Source organism: Aythya marila (genome assembly GCF_965140915.1).
Source record: "Aythya marila genome assembly, chromosome: 8".
Classification (NCBI taxonomy): Eukaryota; Metazoa; Chordata; class Aves; order Anseriformes; family Anatidae; genus Aythya; species Aythya marila.
The window spans coordinates 16,553,563-16,579,966 of NC_139049.1; the positions used below are offsets into that span (position 1 = coordinate 16,553,563).

A 26,404-nucleotide genomic window follows, 5' to 3' on the forward strand; every position below is an offset into this window, starting at 1 on the left:
TGACAGGAGGTTTTGTTTTACACAACTCAAAAAAATAACCTTCAGTATTGAACAGATTTTTCTGACACTTAATCAAAATATATTTTACACAACTAAAGTATACTTTGACAGGTATCCCAGTGACACTGGAATAGATAAGTAAATAAATCCTCATGAATATTACAAAAGCAAAAAAAAGGCACAAACCTTGCTCATTCACCCCCAACATGTCTTTTCTGGTTAGAACTTCCCCATCTATAGGCATGCCACCATCTCCTTTTTTAAGCATCCCAAAACAACAAAAAGCCCAGGTACTGCAAGTGTTCTAGGGCAGCTCAGAATTCATGAAGAATGCAACTGCTGCACAGCCTCAGCAGATGCCTTCACACACCTACTGCTTTTTGTTTCAGCTTTCTACTGAGAAGTGATAGAATACTCAATCCAAGTGATAGAATACTCAATCCAATCCATTTGATATATGGTCTTCCAAAACCTGTACTTTGGTCACTTGCATGCACAGAGATGTAGTTTTAGGATCTTTTAGATGGGGACTGTATTTTTGCATCTGAATTCCACTGAATGCCAAACAACATGCAAACAAGATTAGAGAAAGCTTCTTTCTAGCTCCTTCTGAAGAAGGTCACAAGTGATGATTAAACTTAAGTGATTATCCTTCTGTATTCAAAATAAGCCTCAAGACACTCCCAAACTCTACAATAAATGTTGCTCAAGCACTGGATGTTCAATACTACAGTAACAACAGTGTTACAAGTTTTACAAACTTTCAAACCATTGAATACCTGAAGACCTTTCAAACAGTCTAGGATCTTAACCACAAGTAGGCAACCTCAACTCTCTGCATACAGACCAGCTAGTCCTTAAGCACTGCTGTGCTCAGGACAGTACTGCTGAACATAAAATGTGGACCAGTAATTGCAAAGTCTTCCACTGTTTAAGGTAGTCCTTTCTCTCTAGAGAAGGCTACTTATATCAAGCTATTTAGACATTCATTTCTGGGAAGTCAAACATGTTTTTAGTACAAAAATTTAGTAAATTAGGCTATGCTTACACTTTCACTTTACATGGGTTGCCCTCCTTCCCTGCTACTGCTTCAAAGTTAACTGCCTAGCACACAAGCTGATAAAAGAAAAAAAGCCTTGCAAAATTAAACTATCTAACACTGCCACTACCAAAACTTCCGTAAGCTGAGAAACTAGATTAGCATGTAATTTGGCAAGGATATAATAAGTAGTTTCCCCAACTACCCAATAGCTTGAACATTCCTAGGCTCAACACAGGCCTTTGAGCAGGTGAAAAAAGGTGTCTTGAAGGCAGCTTCACCTAAACACAGAATATCAGTGTTGATTTTTATTACTTCCTTTCTCTGCTATGCTTAATTCAAGGGAAATACTTTATCTTGCCACCTAATCTAAATTAGAAGTAAGCTTTATTCCAAATTGACTTGCTTTACAAGCAAAAGCCTTATTCTTGAAATCTGACTGAGCAGGATTACCTGCATCACATTATACATTTCCAAGCTATGCTGCAGCACTCCTGAAAACACCAGTCTTCCTCAAACCATAGGTAGCTAACTTCTCCTTAAATGTCATCAATATGCAAGGATTTAATCTGTTCCGTGTTTAAGAAAGTCCAGTAAAGAATTAGTCTGTGGTATTAAAACAGGTCCCTGGTCAAATGCTCACTAGGAGGTGGATCACCTCCCAACAGTCTGGTCACACAGCCAGTTCCCGTTACCTGCCTGTAGGCACATGACAATGGATTGCATCAGTGAGGTCTGCCCAAGTGCATGGGGTTACCTGGGCTTAATTCTCAATACTGGATGGGAGGGAGAAACCAAGTTAAATATTTTGAGGGTTAAACTTTCTAATGAAGTCATATTACAAGTCATCAAGACACATACATTTAGGGAAAAACAGTACTTTTAGTCTCATACTAAGTTAGCTTGGAGAACAATTCTAAATACATGCTTCAACTTTAGTAAAAGCACTTCTCCGGCCCTCTCCTCAAGATGTTGCCTTCTAGCCAAACCAGAAGGTCACAACCTATGCTCCTAGAAAGGACTGTACTGCTGAGAAACATTTATGCACGCAAGCTAAAAATAAAAACAAACTACCCAGTTTAAATCCAAGTTTAAGGCTAGACAGACAGTAGTTGGGAGCTTACAGAAAAATCACTGCAAAACAGAAGTGGCGAGTAGGCACAAAGCTACATTTCTGGATGGGCACGTTTGAGCTGAACAGCAACCTGATGGTAATGAACATGCAAGGAAATTGAGAAGTAGACCTGCTTTGTCTGTCTTGCAAGTCATTGCATCATGACTGACCTCTCTGAAAGTAAGCTTTCTACATTCTGGGCAGTGATCCTCACAGGGATGCTTTCTCACCACGCAGGGTGCTTTCTGAGATCCCTACCAACCCACACAAAATCTGGACTCTGCATCAATTCTGATTTACTTTTCTAGTGAGTAGTAGTTTGTATAGCTTCAGTGGCCCAGCAATATTTTCAAACTCAGACACATATATTTAAAAATCTATAAATTAAGGTTATATCAGATAGTGATGGTAGTATAACAGAGGAAGGGTTTCCACTAAACTGACAGATGTTAGCATTGTGGCCTCTACCTTCCTTAAGGAGGCAATGTAAATCTTCAGCCAAGCTGTATGCAGTAACTTCCCTGGACTATGGATTTATTTTCAGCTTGTGCTCTCATCTTTAATTAACAATATAAATACATTAGCTTAAAATTAATAAAATACATATTAGCATCTAAAATATTGATTACAGTCAATATGGAAAAAGCAGAGAAGCCAAATGGTAAATTCAGTTAGAGACGTGTTTTGTTTCACCCTAATATTTAATTAGTGATTCAACCAACTTATTTAGTTTGTATTCTCACAGGAAACCAGCACTTCTTCCATAGAAAACAGAGTGGGTTTTTTGCACTCCATTAATCTCCATTTCTTCAGACACTTGTATGTTTCACTTATTTCCCTGTAAAAGGAAATTATAAGTAGTGCACCAAAAGTTTCACATTGGCATTCCAAACTTGAAAGTATCAGCCACTTGAAGATCTACCATCAAGAGTCTGCTTGGCAATTGCTGAAGGAACAGCAAAACCTATTAACGCATGACAAGTAACTGCAGAGTTCCATGAGGATTTAAATTCTTATTATTTTTATTTATTTATATATATATATTTTTAAGTGAGCATAACAAAGTGTAGCACTGCTGACTGGAAGAGGAGGGCATTGGGGAGCCTAGGACCACCCAACAAAAAATAAGTCCCAAATATTTGTTGTGCAGCACCATGCAGTCTAGTCACATTCATTCATTTTTAACACAAAGAGGTCAGTATCCACAGTGAAGCACTGTCTTCCAGCAGCTTCTTTTTCAGCCCCATAACATTTTGAAGTAAACAAAATTTTTCAGTATTAAGAAAAATATAGGAGAAGGGCATGGATTCTTGCTAGCAAAAGATCTGCTATTTCTGAAGACATACACACTTGTAAGAACCCAAAGAAGTCTATTCTTTTAAGCTTGGCATTAGCCCATAATGACGTACACAACAGAAAAGTCAGTTCACATTAGTCTCAAAAAGGGGACACAGATTCATAAGCAGGATCAGCACCCAAACTGTACACAAGACTCATTTAAATATAAATTTGAAGCCAAGAATGTTCAAAGAATGTATGAAAGATCCCTTTGTAGACAAGCTACCTTTTTGTGAATTGGTAATGGATTTGTGGAATAGGATTGACAGCACTGAGGAACCAGATTGCGTTAACCACAGCAATGTACTCTCATTATCAACATCACCCTAGAACAGCTCATGCTATCACCCAAGCATACAATCATGAACTTCACATAAACTTTAATAAGTCCACTTAAAAAAAACAAAAAACAAAAAACAAAAAAAAAAACTATGGCAGTCAACATTGTAGATGTGGAAGCAAAAATTAAATGGAGCTTGCCAGACCAGCTAGGTGCATTTCTTTGATAAAGTAAATGTTTTTCTAAACAAGCCAAACATAAGAGATTGAATTGAAACAGGCAAAGAACTACATATTTTTGCTGTGACTTGAGCCATGTGTTGGAAGCAACCAGAAGAGGGGAAAAATCCTGCCTGGACTGATCTTTGGTAGGAAAGATACACACCACCAAGGATGCAGCCCTAGGAGCAGGAAAGGCTGTCCTACATTAGTACCAAAGAAAACACTTCCACCATAGAAGGGTAACATCCCTGTACAAACCTCATTTGCATTATGAAAGATCATTAGCATCTCATTTAGGAAAAAAAACAAAACAAAAAAAAACAATCAGGACTGCAAGACTAAGAACGCTCAGAGGACTGGTGGTTCTTAAGCAAGTAGATTACAGGAAGCTGTCTTTCTAGTACAGAAGAGATGAGTGAGAAATTACTGGGGGTGAAGAGGCGAGAACAGAACAGCCTGGGAAACACATCTGCCTTCTCAGGACAGATGCACACAGCCCATCTGTGCTCAGCTAATGCTTATTCCAACCAGCGTGGGAGGAGACCACTCTCTCCAGGGATGACTGCAGGCATGTCAAGCAGTCAGACATTCCAGCCCAAGCGTGCCATGGAAGGTATCAGGGAAGCAGCACAGATTACACTCTCAAGTGGTGCCTAGAAAGAGGTAAGAATGGGCCTCCTTTGCTGTCCCCTCAAGTCCCGGCTTTGAAATCAGTACTGCAATGCTGAAGACAGAAATTCTTTGCCAATACTACAAGCAGTCCATGCTTCTGAGTTCCAAAGAAACATCTGAGCAAGTTTGAAGCAGTAAGTACGAAAAGTCTCCTTGGCTCTTCACCCATGCCTTTGGTGTAATCTTGCTTAGGGAAGAAATCTCAACATGTCTAGACTGGGACCAGTATCTGTGGCATGCTGTACCTTTTATAACTTTCTCAGAAACCATCTTATAGAACAGTACACCAAGTCTTTCATCCCAATACTGACGTGGCTAGCACAGTCAGACATCTCTCAACGCATGGAACTAGCTTTTCAAGCTCACTTTTAATGCCTTTTTATTCTTGTATCCACATCCCCAAGTCTTCCTCATGCTGAGAAATATGAATACATAACCATAAAACAATGGTATCAGCAGGATCCCTCCAGCATACTAAAGGAAGTCTCAATAGTATCTACTGAATTCTGCATACCAAGATAAGTGCTACAATAGAAAATTAATTCTTATCCTCTTAGTTTCCAGAAATCAGACAGATACTCACCACGTCCATTCATTGTGCTGCTATGCTCAGGACATCAGAAAGCAAAGCATACCAAGATAACACTAGAGAATACTCATTACTTAAATGCTACAGGGTTCCTCTACCAGCAGATTCTTTAATTATAATATAGTTTATTATCTTCAGTCTTCAAGAGCAGTACAAGTACAAGAGAGGCCAGCTGCATAAAGAAGTTAAGAATACTTAACAAAAGACCATCCTCCCCTGGGAAAAGGCAGGGAATTATGCGTACGTGCCCTTCCATTTTCAGTGTACTTTCCAATAAACTGACTCTTGAAAAAACTGTAAATGGCTAGAAACCCTAGTAATATCCAAGATGTTCCCAGTGAGTCTACAGAAATCAAGTCTAAGTAAAGAAGTATTCTGAGAAAGAGGAACCATAGAGTATGTACACACACCTGAGCTAGCTCTGAATTAGTTTTCCAACCAGCACCAGCAGTGCTGCTGTCACAGCACAACAGAGTGGACTACAAATCCTAGTAAGCATTGGGCCAGTTTTGCAATCCACAAGGATATTGTGGTGCTACGGCTAGGCAGCACAGCAGCATACATGCTGCTGTAAATCAGCACCGTGGGTACTGATGCATTCACTAAGCACGGTCATGTTCTGATTTGGTACTTCTGGATAAAGGGCCTAGGAGGAATTCAGCAGCACTGAGCTGAGATCAAGAACAAAGTGGCCAACGTGCGACACATGATGGGAAATCTTGCCTGTTTTGCTGAGAGCAGAGTATTGAAATTCAATGTATTTAAGTAATTATTTTATGTTGGGAAAGTTTTTAGTTAGGGAAACTGATGATTTTTCAATAGTTATAGACTGCCAAGACCAAACATGTCCTATCAGGATAACAGATTTTAAAAAAAACAGAAGCATCAAGTTAACAAATGAAAAATAAATACACTCTGCCTGTGCAAGATAATTATTACCACACTTAAACATAAACACAAGACTTAAGAACAAACATACAGCATGGCTAGTATCTCTTCTTAGAAGAAAAAGCATTTCTTCTTGTTTAATTGGAAAGACAGTTACTGCCAAAAGCCAGATGACAAGCTGAAACACTCGATTCTAGATATTCCAACTAAATACCTATAAAAATTAACAAGAACAGATAAATATCCAACATACATCTGATTCAAACTCAGCTACTCTGTGTATGTGAATTCTCCCCAAACCCATCTTGCTAACATTTTATAGAACCTCCACACCTCAAAGTTAAAATTAAAAAAAAAAAAAAAAAAAAAAAAAAAAAAAAACACACACAACAAGTTGTGAAGCTCTAATAAAAAACTCCCCTGAAATGGAAGCGGAATAGGTTTTACTAACCATCCAGCAGGGTGCATACTGACTGCACAATCCCCTCAATCTCCTAAGCATCTTTTCCATCTCTATATTTCTCTGTATTATCTATTCAACCAAGCAGCCATTTTTCTTTAATGAAATTAAAGGACTGAAGGACAAGTTTCCACATTGCATGTCCTACGCAATACTACATTTTCTGAGAACACGTCTGCATGCAATCACTAGAGCTAAAAGCACGGTTACAGTTACCTACCAGAAGCATCTCCTAGAAAAATGCTGTTTCAGAACAAGGTACAAGTGATCAGTATTGAGCACTACAGTAAATCTGCAGTAATCCTGCTTTGATACCTTGACAGACAGTTAGCTTAGTACTTAAACTTTCTCTTTATACTTCTGTCAAGTTAAAGCATGCTGCACAACAGTCCTCCACCACACCAAATCCCCTTTATGAGCAGGCTGTCTGAGCAAACCTAACAACTGGCAACGTTGTTTTGTTTTTTTTTTCCTTCCAGACAGCATTTCTACAAGAACAAATGCCACTTTTCAGTATGAAGCCAAATGTAGTAACTTCAAAAACAGAAGTCAAGGTTTTACCACCGCTTGAGTCAATTAAGAGCTTTGAAGTGAGAAAAAACAAAACAAAACAAAAAAAACCTCCACCCCCCAGTTTATACGAAACTGAGTTAACAGCTCCAAGCAAAGCCAACGTTACTGAACTCCTGTTTGAAAATGCACTTGAACTGAGCCAGGATGTGCCCGGAGTCAACTAGGCAATGTTTTGGTGCTTTCCTGACTTTGAGCCAGTGTCATTGTAAAATTAGTATTTAAACAGCGTTAATGTTTAATAAAAGACATTTACTTAGAAAACAAGTGCCTTTACTTGCAAGGACACTGGCTGAGTAATAATCACTTTCACACTTCCATTTGTTGGGGGTGGAAAGCAATAGATTATCACCCCTGTTAATAATTTAAACAGCCCAGAAACAGGCAGTTTCTGTTGAAGGTTTTCAAGCACCTCCCTTCTTCAAGTATTTTGGATTACACTACAACTGCATATCAAGATTTTGCCTTCATTCACAAAAAAGAATTTTAAGGATAAATACATTAACAACAGAATCTAAATTTGCAGTTCTCAAATTCCAGCTCAGTAGATATCTACGTTTACATGCAGGAGAATTTAACCTACCATAAAATATCTAGATAAATATCTGAAAACCTCAACTACTCACAAAATACCAATATTTTCCCGAGCAAACTATAGCAGTAAGGTCTGGGAAATCATGGGTTATATTTCCAAGGTTTTTAAGTGAGAGCATTAAAATTGATGTCACTAATTATTGCTAAATGAACTACATGACCATAGCTTTGTAGTTGTTATTGCATAAAACTGAAATTTGGCTTCCATATTAAACAAAAGCCACAACTCAAGCAAGTATCTCCCAAGCAAGCAAATAGTGTTTGCAACACAGCAACCCAAAACAACTCCTAAGCCCACTAACAATTAGCAACAACAAAAAAAAGATTGCCTTGCTAACATTTTTTATTGGTATCACTGGATTCCTTATTGAAGGGATCAAAAAGGCCAGTTTCCTACATTGAAAGTCCACAATTTATTTATGAGAAACTGCATTCCAGCTTACAATACTAGAACACAATGAAAAGTTGAACACTTCTCATGGAAGTGCACTTACACCATCTAATTCAGACATGCATTACTTTGACACAGAATGGCACCAGTAGGAATTAAATGGAAGACACTCCATTAGGTGTTCTCTCCGCAATTCCTTTCTGATTGTTGGAAGACCATAGAACCCTCTCTGGTGTACACTGGAGGAGAGCATGCCTGTGTCATGCACCAAACTACATTTGCAATGGCTTCCTTGATAGCTGTACTGTCTACCTTTCTTGCAAAGTACAACATCAATAGAAATTAGTCTTCTCATACCAATTAACTGGGGAAACTATTCATATGAATTCTAAAGCTTTAGTTCAATATAGAACACAATTTGATTTCAACAAGTTCAAACCTGAATCCAGAACCAGCACACAGCATGCTAGCATCTCTTGGTGAAAAGCAACAACAAATCCAAGCATAACTATGATGAAATGAAGTCTGCATACCAAGTCTGCTACAACTCTAACCGGGACATAGACACTATATATATATATGTATGAAGAGAGAGAGAGAGAGAGAGAGAGCGCGCACAAATATGCAATTTAGTTATCAATAAGTTAAGACCACATGATTCATAACAACCTGACATTGAGACTGAACGTCCACATGGTAACAGGGGTGTGAATGTAAAGCTACATTTACCAGCTACAACAAAGCTGAGTTACGAGCTCCTAGTACGTGGCTCTGAACTCACTCCATACAGAACACAAACCTTGGTCAGATAGGACTTGCCATAGCTTGTCACCAGTTAAGAAGAATCAAGAGAATGTTTCATTAGTTAATTAGCAAATTAAGAATAGATTCCTCTGTTCCTAAAGTAGCATAGCCTATCCCACTCAAACATTAACATTCCAGCATATTTAAAGATTCAAATATTAATTCCACTTTACATTCCCTCTCCTTTTACGTAGCTACCCTAGTAATCTAACCAATCATCTCTGTAATCATAGCACAGGCTTCTAACTTCTTAAAAAGAAAAAAAGACTGCAAGAGCAACTGGCAGAATAATGCTATTTGCAAGAAAACAGCTGAACAGCTGTTGTGAGGATGCCTACAGGAAGGATAAATACAGCCCACAGGTTAGAGGAGGAAATAAAGGCAGCAGTGTGAAACAGGCAGCTGAGACCAGTACAAACCATGCTGTATCCCCCTTAGTCACATGAAATACCCATTTCTAATCCCAGCAGAGTAAAGCTTTATGGCTTTAGCAGCCTGTAGTAGTATTACTAGAGCTACAGCCTCCTTCGCTACCTCTAGTGTGGCAGGCAGGGCAAGTGCAAAAGCAACTAAAGGAACCCAAGACTTTCTTCCTCCCTCCTCTCATTCAAGAAATCCATTATAAGAATGCTTCTTTGGCAGTGATATACTGCTCTGCGAGGCTCATTTTATAATATTGAATTACAGATAGATGCCTCTTTAGTATTACTGCTCTGCCTTAAATTTATACAACATGCTGTCACCAACTTCAAAGAGCACTTGTACAGGTACCTTGTGAGAAACAAAAGGAAATTAATTTTACTTTTGTCCCCATGATAATACTATCTTCCTTAAAAAAAAAAAAATAGTGGTCAGACCAACAACTTTTTTCTCTCAAGACTGTAAGAGAACAAACATGCAAATTTCAATGAATTACATGAAACCTACTGAAATTGAAATGGTTACTACGTAAAATATGTGCTAGCATGAAACTCTGCGATAAGCACTGTTACCTAGCTACAACAGGATGTTTTAAAAACACTAGGGAAAACCCTTAAGAGAACTTGTAGCCTATCCTAACTCCCGGTTCTACACTGCAGCCCTTCTCCCTCCCGCTCTCTCTCCTACCACATCCCTCGCTGTGGTCAGCACCGCAGCTGCTGAAGAAAAGTCCTACTTGGGAGAACTCTTCCACTCCTCCCAGGGCCTGCTGAGCGAAGAAAATGCATACAATTTACAGAGACAATACATAATAAATTATATGAGTGATATATTGTAATGTTACATTACTTAAGCTTTGTGAGCTCTCTCCCTCCCCCCAAAAAAACTTTATGAACGCAGACAAAACAGATAAGCAACCCTTTGACCAGTCGCTCTCCCTGCTAAGCAGGTACAGAGAGGAGACTTGTGAGACACGGGGAAGGGAGCGATGCCTTATCTTATCGCTTCAGCTAGCAGGCAGGGGAAGCCAGGAGTCAGCAGAACACGCCGCTGAAACGCCTGAAAACGCAAGTGAGCACGGAGCTCCCGGCTCGCTGCAGCGTTACCCAGGGCTGCTGCTTGACAGGACCGCACCAGGTGCTAAGGCGAGCACAGCGAGCCCAGCGGCGCGGTTAACGACAGCCTCCACGTAGACCCGAGCCCCGGGGAAGCCCGGTTCGGTGCTTTATCCCCCAGGCCCCGCAGCACGGGCTGATCGCCCCCCGGACACGCGGCCACCGGGCGCCAGGAGGGTTCCCCGGTGTCCGGGCGGAGCAGCCGGGCCGGGCGGCAGCGCGGAGGCCGCGGCCAGGGCCCAGCGGAGCCCGGGGCGGGGCAGGGCAGGGGCAGGTGCCGCCGCCACACCTGGCCCTGGAGGCGGGCGCGCGGCGCTACCGGCCCCGGGCGCGGCGCCTCCTCCCGGCCCCACCCGCACGGCGCCAGCCCCAGCCCCAGCCCCAGCCCCGCTCCCCTGGGGCGAGCGGGAGGGCGCGGGGCCGCTCCCCGCAGGCCGTGGCGATGCGGCACCTGCCGGCGGCGGCTGCCCCGCGCTCACCTGGCCGCGCCGCCGAGCCTCGCCTCGTCTCTCCTCGCCCCGAGCCGAGCCGCCCCGAGCCGCGCCCGCCGCCCGCCAGCGCCCGCCAGCCCGCAGCGCAGCGCAGCGCAGCGCGAGGCACCGGCTGCAACCGGCGCTCCTCGGCTCCGGACCCGCCCCGCCGCGCGTCACCGCCCGCGCCGCCCAATGGGGCTTGCGGCCGGCGGGCCCGCTGACAGGCCGCGGGGCGGCGGCGGCCCGGGCGGACAAAGGCGGCGCCGCGCACCTGCGGCCCGGCCCGGCCTGAGGGCAGCCCGGCAGGCACCGGGCGGGAGGCTCGGCCGAGGGAAGGGCCCGCCCCGCCCGGCCCCGGAGACCCCCCCCGGGGCCCTGTGGGCGCAACCAGGCTCGTCCGGCACCGGTCCCGTCACCGGGTCGGGTGCGCGCGGTGCCCGTCCTCCTGCTGAGAGGCACAGCCCAACGCCGCGCTGCTGCGGGGCCAGACCCTACCGCGGCCGGTCAGATCCAGCCCAAAGCAGGTAACGCGTACAGAACTTCACAAGTATGCACGCTTAAAAAACCAACCCACGCACCGTAAGTTTTTTGACTTTCCTGCCTCACTTCCTCTTTCTCCAGCTGACAGTGCAATTCCCACCCTCAGCCCTGTCTGAAAAGCTGCTTCTGCAGGGCTAAATGCGAGAAAGCCTGAAAAAAAGGGCTGATTTCTGCCCGTATTCCTCTCAATACCTCAGCAAATGGGGTGTTTCTGCCTCCTCTTAGTCACACGCACAAACATCTCATTCTGCTCAATAAATTTTCCTGCAATATTTTCATTCTTAGCCACCCCACTGCAACAAATCTATTCAGAAACATATTTACAACATAATTATACTCCTTACATTCATTCTGCTACAATAATGTTTGTTAATTGTCTAGTCGTCAGCTAGGAAAAAGGATCTGTTTTCAAAATACTGCTTTTCCCCCACAAAACACCAAAACCCTTTTCCTCACAGCTTAACAACCCCCCCTTCGTTTAAGCAGCACAGGCTCTAGATTTTGTGGAAATAAATTGCAAATTGTATGGAGCACACAATTATCTATTATTATTCAACTTAAAAGAACTATTAAAATACAACATATTTCTGTGCAAAACAAGTTTTGGAACACAAACGTTGCCGTTGAGCCAAAACTGAAACTACTTACAAATAAAAGTGAAACTGGTGTTTTAACCCAAACGTACAGACCTGCCAATGCAAATATGTATGTTGTAAAAAAAGCACACATTTGTTTTTCCAGTTTGCAGCCATATTGGTAGCATAGTAGAGAATGTGTGTGTTTTGCGTTTGTTTCAGGCTGATTGGTGTTACTTATGATGATACAATTTGATGAATAGTAATTTAATGTCAGAGGTGACAGTAGTGAGACATTTTCTGCAATTTCTTCTCTAAGAAGCATTCTTAAAGTTTGGTAAGCATTAGCTAGGCCAGCAATCTTCCTAAGAGACCCTTCCGTCTCCTGACCTGCCACCTTCATACCCTTCATGTATCTTGACTTCCACCATCAAGATAAATCATCTGCTCTGCTAGCATTTGCCTGATTAATGATTTCATCCGTTTTCCCTTCTTGGAACTGTTTACCCTTTCTGTGAGCAAAGTAAATAAAAGTATATCTTATTCTATAATTTTTATTTCTACTTACTTAAAATGAGATGTCTGTCTCTATGATCTGTCACGCTTTTCTTTTTTTGTCAGCAATAGGCTAGGAGGACAAATTAATATTTCATTAAATTATAAAACCAGGAACACTTTGTTGTGCTAAAAATAAAAGGAAAATATTAAGTCAGAACACAAAACCCAATGGCTATAAGGCTCATAATTGCTTGAGTAACAGACTGAAACCTAACTTTCTAGGTTTGGTTTTTATTTACTCCACTGCTGAGTGGCTCCTGGGGATCCACAAGGGGAGCACTCCTCTCACCGATCACTCTCCACAAATCTCCCAGTGATGATACCTGAGCAAAGGGAATATTCTGTTACCCACCTACTCAAAACCAACTCTGTTTTTAGCTGTGCAGCTCCTGACTGTAAATCCAGCAGATCAAGTTCATCTTCAGAGTTATTTTAGTGCTATTACATTAGGATTAATTTCTTCCAGTCTTTTTCAAGCAGCACTATCCAGAAAACATTCTTCAAGTTCTAACACCCTTTCTAGTTGTTCATCACAGACATTTATAAGATACTGAAAAACAACAGCTTGACAATCCAAGAAAAGTTGAGTTTCATTTCACACATCATGCCATCCCTTCATCTTTTTTAACTTGATATTTAGATGTTACAAAACCAGCTTTGAATCTCAAAAGAATTAACAGTTTCAAATGCTATGCTCAGTGTGACCAAGGGGTGTCTTGAGCATGTACTTCAGTCCCTCCACATGCACAACTCTGGGAAATCTGATGCAGTAAGAAAGGGAAAGCTACATGGCAGCGTCCTGTATACTTAAGAGGGTAATATTTGGAGTTGAAATTTCACTTTAAAATATCTCTAAATAAATATTCTTTCTCAGATCAGACAGGTGACTTGACTTTTAACCCTCCAGCACCGCTTGGATTTGCAGGAGCAAAAGCATCGTGATTGACAATTGCTCTGGAAGCAGTTATCTGAAACTGGGCCAGTCCTTTTGAATAAAGCACTCTGTGATGACTTGCCTTGTGATCACCAAGTGGACTCCTGACCATCTGTTTTTCAAGATCCCATCTTTTCATATGAAAGGCTACAGCTTCAAAGTTAGCTGAAGCATGAACCAACACATCATAACCCTTCAACCTCTAAAATGCCATACAAACATTTGTTCTCCTGAAGGGAATAAAACACATTTAAGCTCCATAGATATAAAGATAATTTCCTATCAGTCCTTGGCACATCCCAATTGTTACCATGCTTACTATTTCTGGCATTGCTAAAGCTTCTTTGTCTCCTGCTGAGAATTTATAAATCACACATTACACAGGCTCCAGATCACTGATCTCCTGGTGCAATACTGTGACTTGCAGCTTGTAAATAAGGCACTCACCGCAGGGGTGGGTATTTTAGAACAACACTTCCCTCTGCTGGATCTGTGGGCAGCGACAGCTGTCCCTGCGCTGGAGGGATCTGCCCAAATTCTGTGCCACTGGCTTAGGCAGGATCCCTGCTCCTTCCAGACAGCTTTGGACAGTAAGGCACTAGTAAGGGTATTCTTAATTTATCAAATAAATATGATAACAGTTTAATCCAGCATCAGCTGATCAGGAATATGAATTTAATTTCTGTTCAACACAGAACTATCTCAAAGCTGTAGATATTACTAAAATCAGGAGTCGTAGGGCCTGTCATTTTTTATTCAGGCTAAAACCCAGACACATTGGATCTTGAGCTGCAATAGTTTATAGAATAAAGAGAGACCAGATAAACTCTGATAATACAAAAACATTTAAGCATAAGAGAACTGGAATAGGAGATGTACCTTGGCTGGATGTACTTCAGTGAAAAAGCATTAGGATCTTAGGGTATCCCAAGAAAGACACCATACACAGGACATCCTGCGAAATACAGGGTGTTTGAGAAGAAAGCTTGTTCTTCTTCATTCCCTGTTATGTGCTGCTACCTTTTCATCTGTGAGGAAGTGAGCACGGACAAAGCGACAGCAGCATGTTAACATCATTTTTTGTCCTGTTAGAAAGCCAGCAGCATAAAAAACAGAAACATGTAACATACAGGGCTGTTAGCATGAACCCTGCTTGGCAGACAATGCCTACATATGGATCCATTGTCTGCAAAGACTTTCTTATGCAGCCAGTGCTGATTTTAATTGACAAATTAAGGAGTTTTCATTCTTAAGTGACAAAGGGAGCCTCAGGCCAGATAAAACTAAGTGAAAATACCTTTTACTCAGACAAACAGGCATTCTTTTGTAGAGTGTGTGTATATACAGCACTACAGGAAAAGGTTAACTTTTTTCAGAGAGAAATATTGGCCACAGTTTTTATGACTCTGATAGAAACCGAGAAAGAGTGGTACACTGAATTTTAATTGGGTGCTATACTTCCTATCTGGCCATCTGTTCAAAACTGCTAGTAATAACCAGAGTATGACATTTTATGGTAGTTTTTGATGGAAACTACCATATTCAGATACAGCCTGAGTTCGAATTTTACTATTACAGGAACAATGTCCATAACTGAGGGAGGAGGGAGAGTCAGAGAGAGGGGAGAGAGACGATTGTGGAGACAACTGACTAAAGTTGTGCTTCATTCATGTTCTCCGTGGACAGGAACTGGTCCCAGTGCAATAGTACACGTGCTCCTAACTCACTTGTACAAGCACAACTCAAACTCGTAACTAAGCATTCTGCTGCACAAAGATTCCATTCACATACTCTGCTGAATGAAGGATTTTGGTGGATGTCAAAACATAGGAAGATGATGAATAAATGAAACATGGAGGAAGAGGAGTAGACAATACAGATATATATTCCTAAAACAATATTCCCAGTCAGAGAAATTTACTTTGAAACAGGAAGCAGAGAAGTTCCCCAGAAAAAATCATCAAAAGATTGGATCAAAGTAGTACTCAGTGTTAAAACGTAGAAGAGAGAACAGTGCTTAAGGCTGAGGTTAAATGGAATAAACGTTCACAAGAAAGCAGGAAACAGATGATTATACAGTAAGTAATTCCTGAATTGTGTTCAGAACAAAGCCTGTACTAAGCATACTGAAGGTCTAGTTAGAAAAGATTGGATAAGAAATATTTCTCATGAAATAATGTTTTCAAAGAACGTGGAGAGGAAACAAAAGGCTTGAATAAGGAAGAAACCATAATGCTGGAATCCAGGTGAAATCCTAAGTAACAGCATGAAGTAAAGGAAATAAAAAAACGTACAGCATAATGTAGCATAGACAATGCTTTTCTAAGCAGGATGTTCTCCAGCCATCACTTACATTTTAAATGCTGAAGAATATGGATTGCTTTCTGCTTCTCTTCAACAGTATTGCATTCTTGTCTCCTGCTATCTTATTCTTACTGACTAATCATGAAGTCTTTTCTGATGATTTTCAAGAAAACATATATGAGATGGACTCCCAGTAAACAGAGCAACTAATGATGAGTACTTGCCCCCTAATTGCTTTCAACACAAAGTAAACATTTATTAGCTCTACAAAACCTATAGGCATAAACAGTTCACACATGACACAATACTGCATTGCTAATCATTGATGAGTGCCTACTAGATAGTTACTAACGAAATTTAAGTGTGGTTTTTTTTTTTTTTCAGTGCTTAGGGATTCCCCTGCCATTCACTTCTGTTGTTTACAAATGCTTTGACTCTACTGTACATTGAAACTACAAGTCAATAAAAATACGATTCTAGCTCTTGAAACTCTACATCACTTTATTTTCTGCAGAAAACACAGGAAATTCTTATGCAGACTCAGATTTCTCACAAGCATACTAGATCTTACCTTCTTTTATGCTATGCTAGTTTTTGTATTTCACTTGCCTTGTACGGAGATGAAAGAATTTTACACTGAGTAACTATTTCATTAATGTCAGTTTCTGTTTGCTCAGCCCTCTTGCGAAGTCTTGTGTTTCTAGTTAATCCAGAACTTGTCTGGAGACAGCTTTATGCTTACTGTAGAAGTTCACAGACTAGAAATCGGAAGTTCTCCAGTAGGAAACTACTTGTTGTGCTGTTTTATGAAATCACTGTTGCTTTAATTGTTAGGCTGCAGACATGCAGCTCTGATTTCAGTTGAGACAACTCAAGACGGTCACCTCCTTCAACTAATTTCCTGCTGCTGCTGGTAGTCCCCGACTATTTTTTCACCAAAAGTTACTGTCAGAACTGCAGTTTTGTTTGTGTGATGTCACTCCCCAGTTTGGTTTGACCAAAACTGATCTGATCAATTAAAGAAACAATTTGGGATCAACCAATACAACATTTTTCCCATTTAATTTGCCCTTACAATAGAGAAGGACTTGCTCTGCACTCTGCAGCCTCAGATCCTCAGAGATGTTGGATCAAATGACCAAAACCAGTATCTTTGTCTTTCAGCACACTTTCATTCTGGGCCTTTATTTCTCGGTCATTTCAGTGTGGTTTGGTCAGTGATTTATCTGAAAAATATATTCCCAATGCCCCTACAGAAAGTGAAAACATCAGTTCTGTGCTATTTGCAGCCCCTGACAACAAAAATGCCACAGACTTACTTTCTGGTAGATGATCAGATCCTACATCTCAAGCAGAAACTCACCTTTTTCTTTCTGGAGAATATGAAAAAGAAAACATGAAAAGGTTGACTTAAGCATCTCTTTCCAAATTTATAAGCAGAGAAGGCACCTCTGGAATTTGTCAGCACATAATCAGCCTTGGCAGTGTGAACAATATACAAATAAATGAATATTAATTTGGATATAGATAATGATAAGAAATGCCAGAATTACCCACCACCTGCTTCACTCTGCAATTGTATTCAATTTTCTCTGAGATATACAAAATGTATGAGGTCATTTAGAATTGGAGCATTCTCAGCACCTGCTAAGATTAGATCTTTAGAGGCAATAAAGCCAGCATAATCTGAACTCCAGGATCAAGCTAATTGGCTATGATGCCTTTTTTAAAACAGTGCCAAGCATATACTGTAGCTACTATCTGATAAGTAAATTGTTCCAGTGCAGCCTACCAGACAAAAAAAAAAAAAAAAAATGCACATACAAATCCCAAATATTATTTTTGAATGAGAATCAAAGTAAATAATAAATGCATAAAGCACAGTGTGATATGAGGAGTTCTTTGGCACATAATTGGAATGTTTAATCATAAAAAAATGTAGTTAGACACGAGTCATACAGCTCACCCCAAATGACTGAAAAATCTTATGCATTTGTTTAATACTGTGTACCGTGAGTAATACAGGAAATTCTCCCTGAAGTATTTCCAGCTTAGTAGAGTCCCCTGATGCAATCCAGTGTTAGTCACACGGTGTGGGAGCACTCAGATAGCCACATCCTCTTCCCTGATTCAGATGCTGGCTGAATTCAGCCTTTAGCAATAAAGCTGTGAGATATTTGGGCTGTATTCCTTCACCTGCCTTATCATACATTTTATTTAAAATAGCTCACTGATTTCTCAGAACATCTCTTTAATAAACAGTTCCTGAAGAAAAGATTCATACTATTTTTCTTGAACAGGGCTTACAGCCACAAGGCAGACTGTAAAGTATCATCTTAGCAATGGGCTGGGAATAAGGAGGGTACCTCCCAGCTGAGAGACTCCAAGTTATTTGTGGTTAAAAGGCATGGGGATGTCCTGCCTAACCTACTGCAGAGGCATGGGTATAGGACTGGGCAATAAACTGCTGCAGACATCAGCATGTCTTCCTGTGCTTTTGCTTGAAAAGCAGGACTGGTAGTACAACATAGTTGTGCAGTCCCGAGGAAGAAGAGGAATAGAAGAAAACACTAAGAACAGAAATGACGAGCAAAGAAAGTCTCTCATCTGCTGTCCAGCTGCTTTTAGGAACAGAAAAACAGGATTATCTTGTTAGCATTCTTGTTATCATTTCTTGTTAGCAAAAAAAAACTGTCAAAGACCTCAATGCCCCTTTGGTAATTTAATACTTTTTCCTTTTGTCAAAAAACAAAACAAAACCACAAACTCACAATCTTGGGGTCCTAAATTCACATAAAAAGGAAATTACAACACATATGTGCCTTTTTGAACCATTAAGTGAAAAGTTTTATTTTTATGATTTGCATAACACCACTTTGGAAAGCACTGGCAATATCCCAAGGGAAAGCTGATCTACATTTTTTTTTTTCATCTCTACCTTGATTTGACCAATATCCAGGTTCATTAAAAACTTACGTACTGCAGCTAGGCTAGAAAACTCTAACAGACAAAACTTAGCTGAAATCAGCTGATTTTCTATGGACTCTCAGTAGCATTTGTGCATCCAAGTCCTGCCAAGGAATTTTTTCCTTTTCAGCTGGGATGCCTCTCACTAATCTTTTTTGAAGTGTAGAGATTCCTGGTTACTGTTCCTCCTTTATAAATAAGACTTACTTGAGTTATATTAGAATAAATTAATCTAAAAATGCACAAATTCTCACTTTCAAAGAATGAGAATGTGTTAAACAGCTAGACCATCCATGCAAGACTTTTATATATATATATATAAAAAAAAAAAGAATAGGTCATACAATGCAGTCACAGAATGAATGAGATGACTCTAAATTGAAAGTCAGTATGAGGTAGTTGGGGTGCTTAAATAAAGCCAGAACAATTTAATGAGGGTGCTGGGAAAAATAATTATTATTTTAAATATGATGATAAATATTACTTCAAATTCACTTAGGTGAATTTGAAAATGCAAATACCTCACTATGCCTAAATTTATTACTTCAGCTGAGTCCTGTGATGCTGGACCATTTTCATTTTATGAACAATATTGAACGCTGAATTTAAAAGATTTAACTTATTTAATCATTAGGCTCACTTGGTGTCCCCATTTTCCCTGCCATGACAGAACTTGGAAGAGCCTTTAGAGTTAGCAGTCTTTGAAACAGAAGCTTTAGGCCCTCACGCTGATGACACTGTCAAGACTGAACTATTCAATCCATTTCTTTAACACCAGGAGACAGGCCCCTGCAAGACCTGATTGAGATATGAAGTGAGACTTTCCCACTTAAAGCACAAAATTCCATTAAGTTAAATTAAATTGTAAATTTTGGGTGATAACTTGAAAAAACACTACTCAGTATAGAAGCAACTAAGGTTTTCATAGTTGTCTATCATTACAGCAGGCTTTGTTTGTTGCTTAAGTCAGAACTGCTATAATTTTTTCTTATTATTTCAACTGAAATTTAAACCAAAACTGTTGCACCAGATACTACAAAATTAAAACTAAAAAAGCAGACAATATTGCCTTTACCACATTAATTAACTACAGTGAGTTCTATTAACTCATGTTCTCTTAAGATTCCATTTAATAGATGTGTTGTTTGTTAAAGTCAAATAATCAGATGTCTTGCAAGACATTAAATGTCAGAACCAGAGAGGAGATGGGGTAGACGAGCCTTTAAAACCCCCTTTATTCTTCACTGTATCAGCTGATCTGGTAGACACTAATCATCACGTAAAGGGAGAAAGAATAAAGTAGTGCTTGTTTCATCAGCTGAGGATGAATCAGCAGGATCTTAATAACATCTCTTCAACTATCTGCATCACGGACCTAGAGTAGTGCTGTTGTGCAGAGGTTACCCCAGAGAATATGTCATTGTACGGATTTCCCAATTATGTCTGCTTTGTACAACAAATTAAGTGAAAAATCTGGGCATTAATGTCATGAATGGCCAATGGAAGGCTGAATTTTTCTTGCTTGATTTTTTTTGGAACCTCCTTGTGGTGCGACAAGGTTTGTGATCTGCTGCCCTCCGATGGATACTTACAGAGGTTACGTCTAAAAGAGCAGGACTGTGCAGGCACAGCAGGAGCACCATGCTTGAGACCATTAAACTTCTTTAAAAAGCACTACAGGAAAAAAAAAAAAAAAAAAAGAAAAAGAAAAAAAATTAATAAAGTGCTAATTATATTATATTATATATATATAGGTACATATTATATTATATGTGGTACATATTGTGTACCACATTTAGCATCAAAAATCATATCTGGGTCTCATTTCTTAATATTGCCTTTTTTTTTTTTTTTTTGGTCAGGGCACTTTTACATCCAAGTAGACATTTTCTAGTTCGTTCTATGACACATCGATCCTTTTCAATCAGCTCTCACTCTTTCATTATGATTACATATGTAACATAACGCATTCATAGAATCATAGAATATCCTAAGTTGGAAGGGACCCTTAAGGATCATCAAGTCCAACTCTTGACACCGCACAGGTCTACCCAAAAGTTCAGACCATGTGCCTAAGTTCACAGTCCAATCTCTTCTTAAATTCAGACAGCCTCGGTGCAGTAATGATATCCCAGTATTGCATCTGATACCTGCATTCTGCCTGCTAATAATCTCTTCATGATTATTATTGATATCCTAGACCTCAGTTTAGCATTAATGTTTAAAAATAAAACCATGAAGACTTGCTAGGTTAAGTGTTTTATTTCTGTCACACACAGTTCCTCTAAAAATATTTATCTGTATTACCGGATATTTTAGAACAAGAGATGAATTTGACATGTAATGTCTTGCCACTTCCACAGGGCCCCACAGAAATCTGGTGTGTGAGGCTCCCTCAACTCTGCAGTGGTCTAAGACCCTGGATGTTAAGATCACCACGTTAAAGAACGCATATGTCCTTTCTCAAAACTCTCTATGGTGATGCTGGTATTAAGGCAAACTGTTTTTGTGAGGTTTTATAAAAAAGCAGAAAAAGGTTGCAAAGAGATATTTGAAACACATTTTCCCTCATTAATTTAGCGATGATGAGGTGCTGATTAAAGGGAACCACATACACCTATTTGGAGCAAGATTCAGGAACAATCTGGGTGTGCCCCAACACGGGTACCAACAGCTCTTTTTCTCCTCTGACTTCAGCCTTCAGTTAAAAATTAAGTAAGGTTCTATTTGCCCTATGTGGATATGAAAAGAATCTTAGAAATGTAAATCCTGTGAATTCGTGGAATACCTTGAGAATCCCGCAAATCCCTTATTTTCTCAGTAAGGGGTGAACTCTCATATGACATCGTTGTTAACAAGTTAGACGTTTCATTCCTTCCTGACAGAATGTCCCAAGAGGGTAATGAGTTGGGTAACCAGCCCAGTTTACACCAGCCTAGCACCAATTCTTACATTTTTCGGGACACTGCATGCGTGTGGGTTCACATCAAGAAGTATTGTGCACAAGTTGATTGGGAAAATTATAAATTAAGCTTTGGCCAAAAAAAAAATATAAATCCACCATGTTATATATGGAGTGGTAATTCATGTTGATAAGATGATTGATATTAATAAAGAAGGGGGAGATGTGGGAGTGTGGCCATGGGAGTCAGAAAGCCCCGTGGTTGATGATAACATCAGACTCTTAACGATGAGGCCATCAGGAATATAAAAGAGTTTAGAGGGAACTAAGAAGGGTGATTCAGGAGACTCCATGCAGTTTCGGGTTTCTTGTTCTCTGGCCGTTGAGGCATAGAAGTTTCTGGGTGTTTGCTGTTGTTGTTATATGCAAAGTTGTTTGACCAATGAGAAGTTGTTTTTGAAAAGCATTGCTGTGGGGAGAAGGGTATAAGAGGGGAGCCTGTCCTTGAGATAAAAAAAATAATAAAAAAAAAAAAGGAAACACGATGAAGTTACGTCATCAATAAAGAAGTAGAAAGAAGGAATGAAAAGGAACAGGCTAGTAGAACGGAGATCAGGACGGGAGCAGGCACATTGATCGCCTCATGAAGATAGGTTCAGCCAAACTCAGCAAACCACTCAGAGAAGCTCGTACTGAAAGTCACTGGAAACAGGCACACCGGAGCTGGGAAGAAGCTCAAGCTGAGAGAAGCGGACCCGCACACACAACTGCCCCTCGCTGGTAAGCAGCCGGGCATTATGGGGAATCATACGTCCTTAGAAACAAAGGCTGTCCTGGTACCCTTACAGCTTATTCTCTTTATTAACAGTCGGACAGTTTGCGATCCTGAATTATGGGACCAAATTGAGGTCAAGGTATGGGACTCTGCATCTAAAAATGACAAGATTGCGGCAGGATTGCTCAGCACCTGGCGAGCAGTCCCTGAGGCCTTGAAGAGCCCTGTGGGACCACAGTCAGAAACGTGTGGTTTGCCAGATAGTGAGGGAGCTGCGGGCTCCTTTACTGATCCGACTGCTACGCCACCGACCCCTCTGCCGCTACAGCCATCGAAGGCTTTTGCTGTTACGCCCCCTGGTGACCTGGACGTGCCTTTTGAGCCAGGCCCTATTGGCCTTGAAAAGGAGATGGATATGCTTTTCTTTGATCCGGGAAGAACGGGATACATAAGGCCTGAAGGCTGAGTTGCTTGACAACTTAAAGCAAGAGATATTGCTCAAAAGGAACGGAAAATGGAGACTGCTAAGTCATGGAACTTAAAGGATTGTTTGTTACCTTTTCTGATTGTACATATGTATAGGCATACTTGGGTTTAGTATGTAAAAGCAATGTTCTGTATATTTAGAATGTTTGATGTTTGTGTGTGCGTGTTGGTGGAGTGTAGACTCTCTGCACACCCAGCGCTTTTTAGTTGCCTTTTATACCTTTTATAAATATTCTTTTATAAATATTACTAAATTCAGATTGAGTTGAGACTTCATTTATAACAACCAGAACTTGAAAATTCAGAGGCTTTTCTAAAAGGTTCAGCCAAGCTGATTGCGTCCTTGCGAGCCTTTCACCAGCCTTTCACCCGCTGTTTCACCACACTCCGCCGAGCCCCGTGTGCAGTCCCACTCGCTTGCCTGTCGCCATGTCCCGAGCTATTGCGCGCTCCCCGCCCACCTTCCCCTCGGGAGGGAAACCTCCGGCCCCACCACAGCCCCCGCTCGCCCAGGCACCGCCGCCGTGGCGCCCCGCTCCTCGCTCCCCCGGCTCCTCAGGGCCGTACCGGTGACCGGCTCCGCCCTGGCGGCTCCGCGCCCTCCCCTTGCGGGCGGGAGCGCGGCGGCTACGGGCGGTGAGTTGTGGCGGCAGGCTGCGGCCCGGCCCGGCCCGGCGGGGGAAGGGGCCCCGGGGCGAGCTGGGCCTCGTAGTCCGCTCCCGGCCGGCGGTGGGGTGGCGGCCGGCCGCTGCCCCGTGCAGGGAGCGGGGCCTGGAGCCCTCGTGGCGGCCTCGGTCCGCCCTGAGTTGTGTCGCTGCGCCGGGCGCGTGCCTTTTCCCCAAAACCCAGCCGGAGCCGATGGAGCAGGGCCCGTCAGGGAGGGAGGGAGCGAGGGAGGTCCGCTAGTGGCCGGCGCTTTGTGGCCTTTCAGACTTCGTACTGCGAACGCGGAGTGCTCCGAGCTGCCAGTGAAAGCATGCCAAGTGCCGTGTAAAATGTCCGAGTGCCACAGCTGCGGCATGAGGGAGAAGAGTAAAACAAAACCTGATCCATTTCCTCCCTTTACATTGTAAAGTTTGTTTTTCCATGCTTGGTTTTCTCCATTTCGTGGAGGCTACAGAAGGTGAAGTGACAAAATACCGTAGTGTGGCAAATCTCCGCATACGGCACTTTTTAAGTTCAGTGTCCTTAGTAAGAATAAGCAGCTTCCCTCAGGCCAGCGTGTTTAACAAGTTCTGTTGGCTTGTCCTGTCAGGAATTAGTTTTATGTGGCACAAAAAATCTGTGGAGAGGGGCTGGTGAGATGGCGCCCTTTCCTTCTCTGAAGCTTTTGCACTCTGGGCACGTATGAAGATGCAGTCCTTCAAAGACTTCACAAAGTTTGGCTGAGAAACCTACACGTTGGCATATCCAATGGGTACTAAATCCAACTCAAGCATAATAGTGATTGCATTTAGATTACTGTGGTGGCTGAAGGACTGGCTCTGGTTTTAATACCTTGATTGTTACTGAGAGTGCAGAGTAAATGAGACTACTTTCTGCATGGAGAAAATGCACCAGCTGAAGAGAGCTGACCATAAGTTTTTCAAACTCAAAGGCGTTATTATAGAGATGGTACAACTGAAGTTCAAAAATTAAGGGACAGTGGCATTTGGTACAGTTTCAACAGGGAAAAAAAAATGACTTAATCAGAAACATGTAACTTCACAAAAGATTTTCCAGTGCTACAGCAGCATCACAGGTTAGGGCACTGTATGTCCAGGAAGCTGTGCAGCTGCTGTAAAGTGAGTTAGAGACCCTACAACTCTGAGGCTGTCTCTATTTGAGTGCTTATAAAGCACAGCATGAGCTAAATGGTTGTTAATGCACAGATGTATTCTCAGAGTTCACATGACAAAGTCTTCTTGCATATTCTAGGTTGGTTGAAGTCACCAAATCTCCTGAGTTTAAACCAGATTGACAACCAGAATCAAAAACACGTGTATCTTCCTCTCAGCCCCACTAAAAACATCATGTTGGTCTTTCTAATAGCCTTCTTAGCTTCTCAACCCTGAATAAATAACTAAATAAAAATAAAGGAAGCTGCAGGAATAGTCATTTTTTATCCTTCTTTCCCAAGTATGTTGACTTTCCTGTTTTCTGTACGACTATGCAAGCCTAAATTCCAGAAGGACTGACTATGACTAAAAGCATGAATACTTTAGAGCACTGAAAATTAGAATGAGATGAAAAGTATTCCTAAACGTTAATTTCTGAATTTCAGACATGACTCTTGGTCAAAAAGTTTGTGTCTGGTTCCAAGATTGAAAAAGGAAACATTAAGAAAGAAAAAATTAATACCTTTCCATTTCCCCACAAAGACCAGTGTGTTGTCTGTGTTTGAAGTAACCTTACAAATTTTTAGAAGAGTTGAATAGGATTTGCAACACTCTTGTAGCTGTCAAGCACTGTGTAACTTTCCTGAAGTGGAAGAAACTTTCTGTCTGGATGAGAAAAACTTACCATAGGACATTATAAAACATCCCATTTACAAAATGTGTAGAGGTAATAATTAAGCATGCAATCATCCTAAAAGTAACAATAATTCTCTTGACCCTGTAATATGTGTTACTATGTCATATAAAATAATAGTGTGAATGTGTGTGTGTGGAAAAAAAGAGCAGGTCGTGCTTGCTTTTTGACATCAGTGTGGGGAATTGTCTGGGTATATTAAGGAGGCCTTTGCCTTTACTTCCGTGAGTAGCTTAAATGGAAGCATTCAGTGTTGCAGAACTGCAGAGAGAAGAGTATTTCCTGGAAAAGCATCATAAAGATTTAAATGCAGCAGGACAAATTTTCCATACTGGGGCCTGGACTTGGCTTTTTGAGGTTGTTTTACAAAATATTTTTTCCATTATGTTCCTTATAAAGTTTTGACAATTTCTACAGTTCTGTGGAGTTAAATTAAACATGGATATTAGTTTTTAACTCAGGTGTTCCAGGTACCTTCAGAGATTGGTGTGATACGGATCTGGTGCCCCTCATGCAATGTGGTTTTGTGTGATTGCCTCACATGAAATAATGACCTGTCACATACCATACTTTCATGCAGCAATAATGTGAGAAATATTTACAGATTTTTATTTTTATTTTTTAATTAAGGTTGCAAGTTAGTTTTGTTTGGAAAATTTGGATTTCATTTTGCTATTCCTCAGTACAAAATGAAAGAGGTAAAGATACGCATATTTGTCACACTGCAGTAACTACTGCAGTTGTTTGCAGTACAAGTAAGGCTAACTCTTGGGAGAACAGCACTGCTGCAGTTACATTATAAGATAAGATAATATCCATACATTATGCAAGTAGTTTTTGTCAAAATATGCAGTGAGAAAGGCTTCACTCTGTACTTGTGAGAG

At 41.1% G+C, this 26,404-nt stretch overlaps 2 protein-coding genes across 10 annotated transcripts in view; one reads left to right on the forward strand and one right to left on the reverse strand.

The window, feature by feature from the left end:
• The window catches only part of LRRC8B (leucine rich repeat containing 8 VRAC subunit B), a 30,963-nt gene extending 19,733 nt beyond the window's left edge, over positions 1-11,230 (reverse strand). For 3 of the 4 annotated variants that reach the window (XR_014317994.1, XR_014317995.1, XM_082765640.1), the window contains exon 1: positions 10,975-11,230. The gene's annotated coding sequence lies outside the window, so the exon portion shown is untranslated. Of the gene's footprint in view, positions 1-10,486; positions 10,693-10,974 lie in introns of those variants that run through there. The other variant, XM_082765641.1, reaches the window with a different exon arrangement.
• The window catches only part of KYAT3 (kynurenine aminotransferase 3), a 37,412-nt gene continuing 22,235 nt past the window's right edge, over positions 11,228-26,404 (forward strand). For 4 of the 6 annotated variants that reach the window (XR_014317997.1, XR_014317998.1, XM_082765654.1 and 1 more), the window contains exon 1: positions 23,509-23,645. The gene's annotated coding sequence lies outside the window, so the exon portion shown is untranslated. Of the gene's footprint in view, positions 11,493-23,508; positions 23,646-24,348; positions 24,427-26,404 lie in introns of those variants that run through there. The other 2 variants (XR_014317996.1, XR_014317999.1) reach the window with 2 other exon arrangements.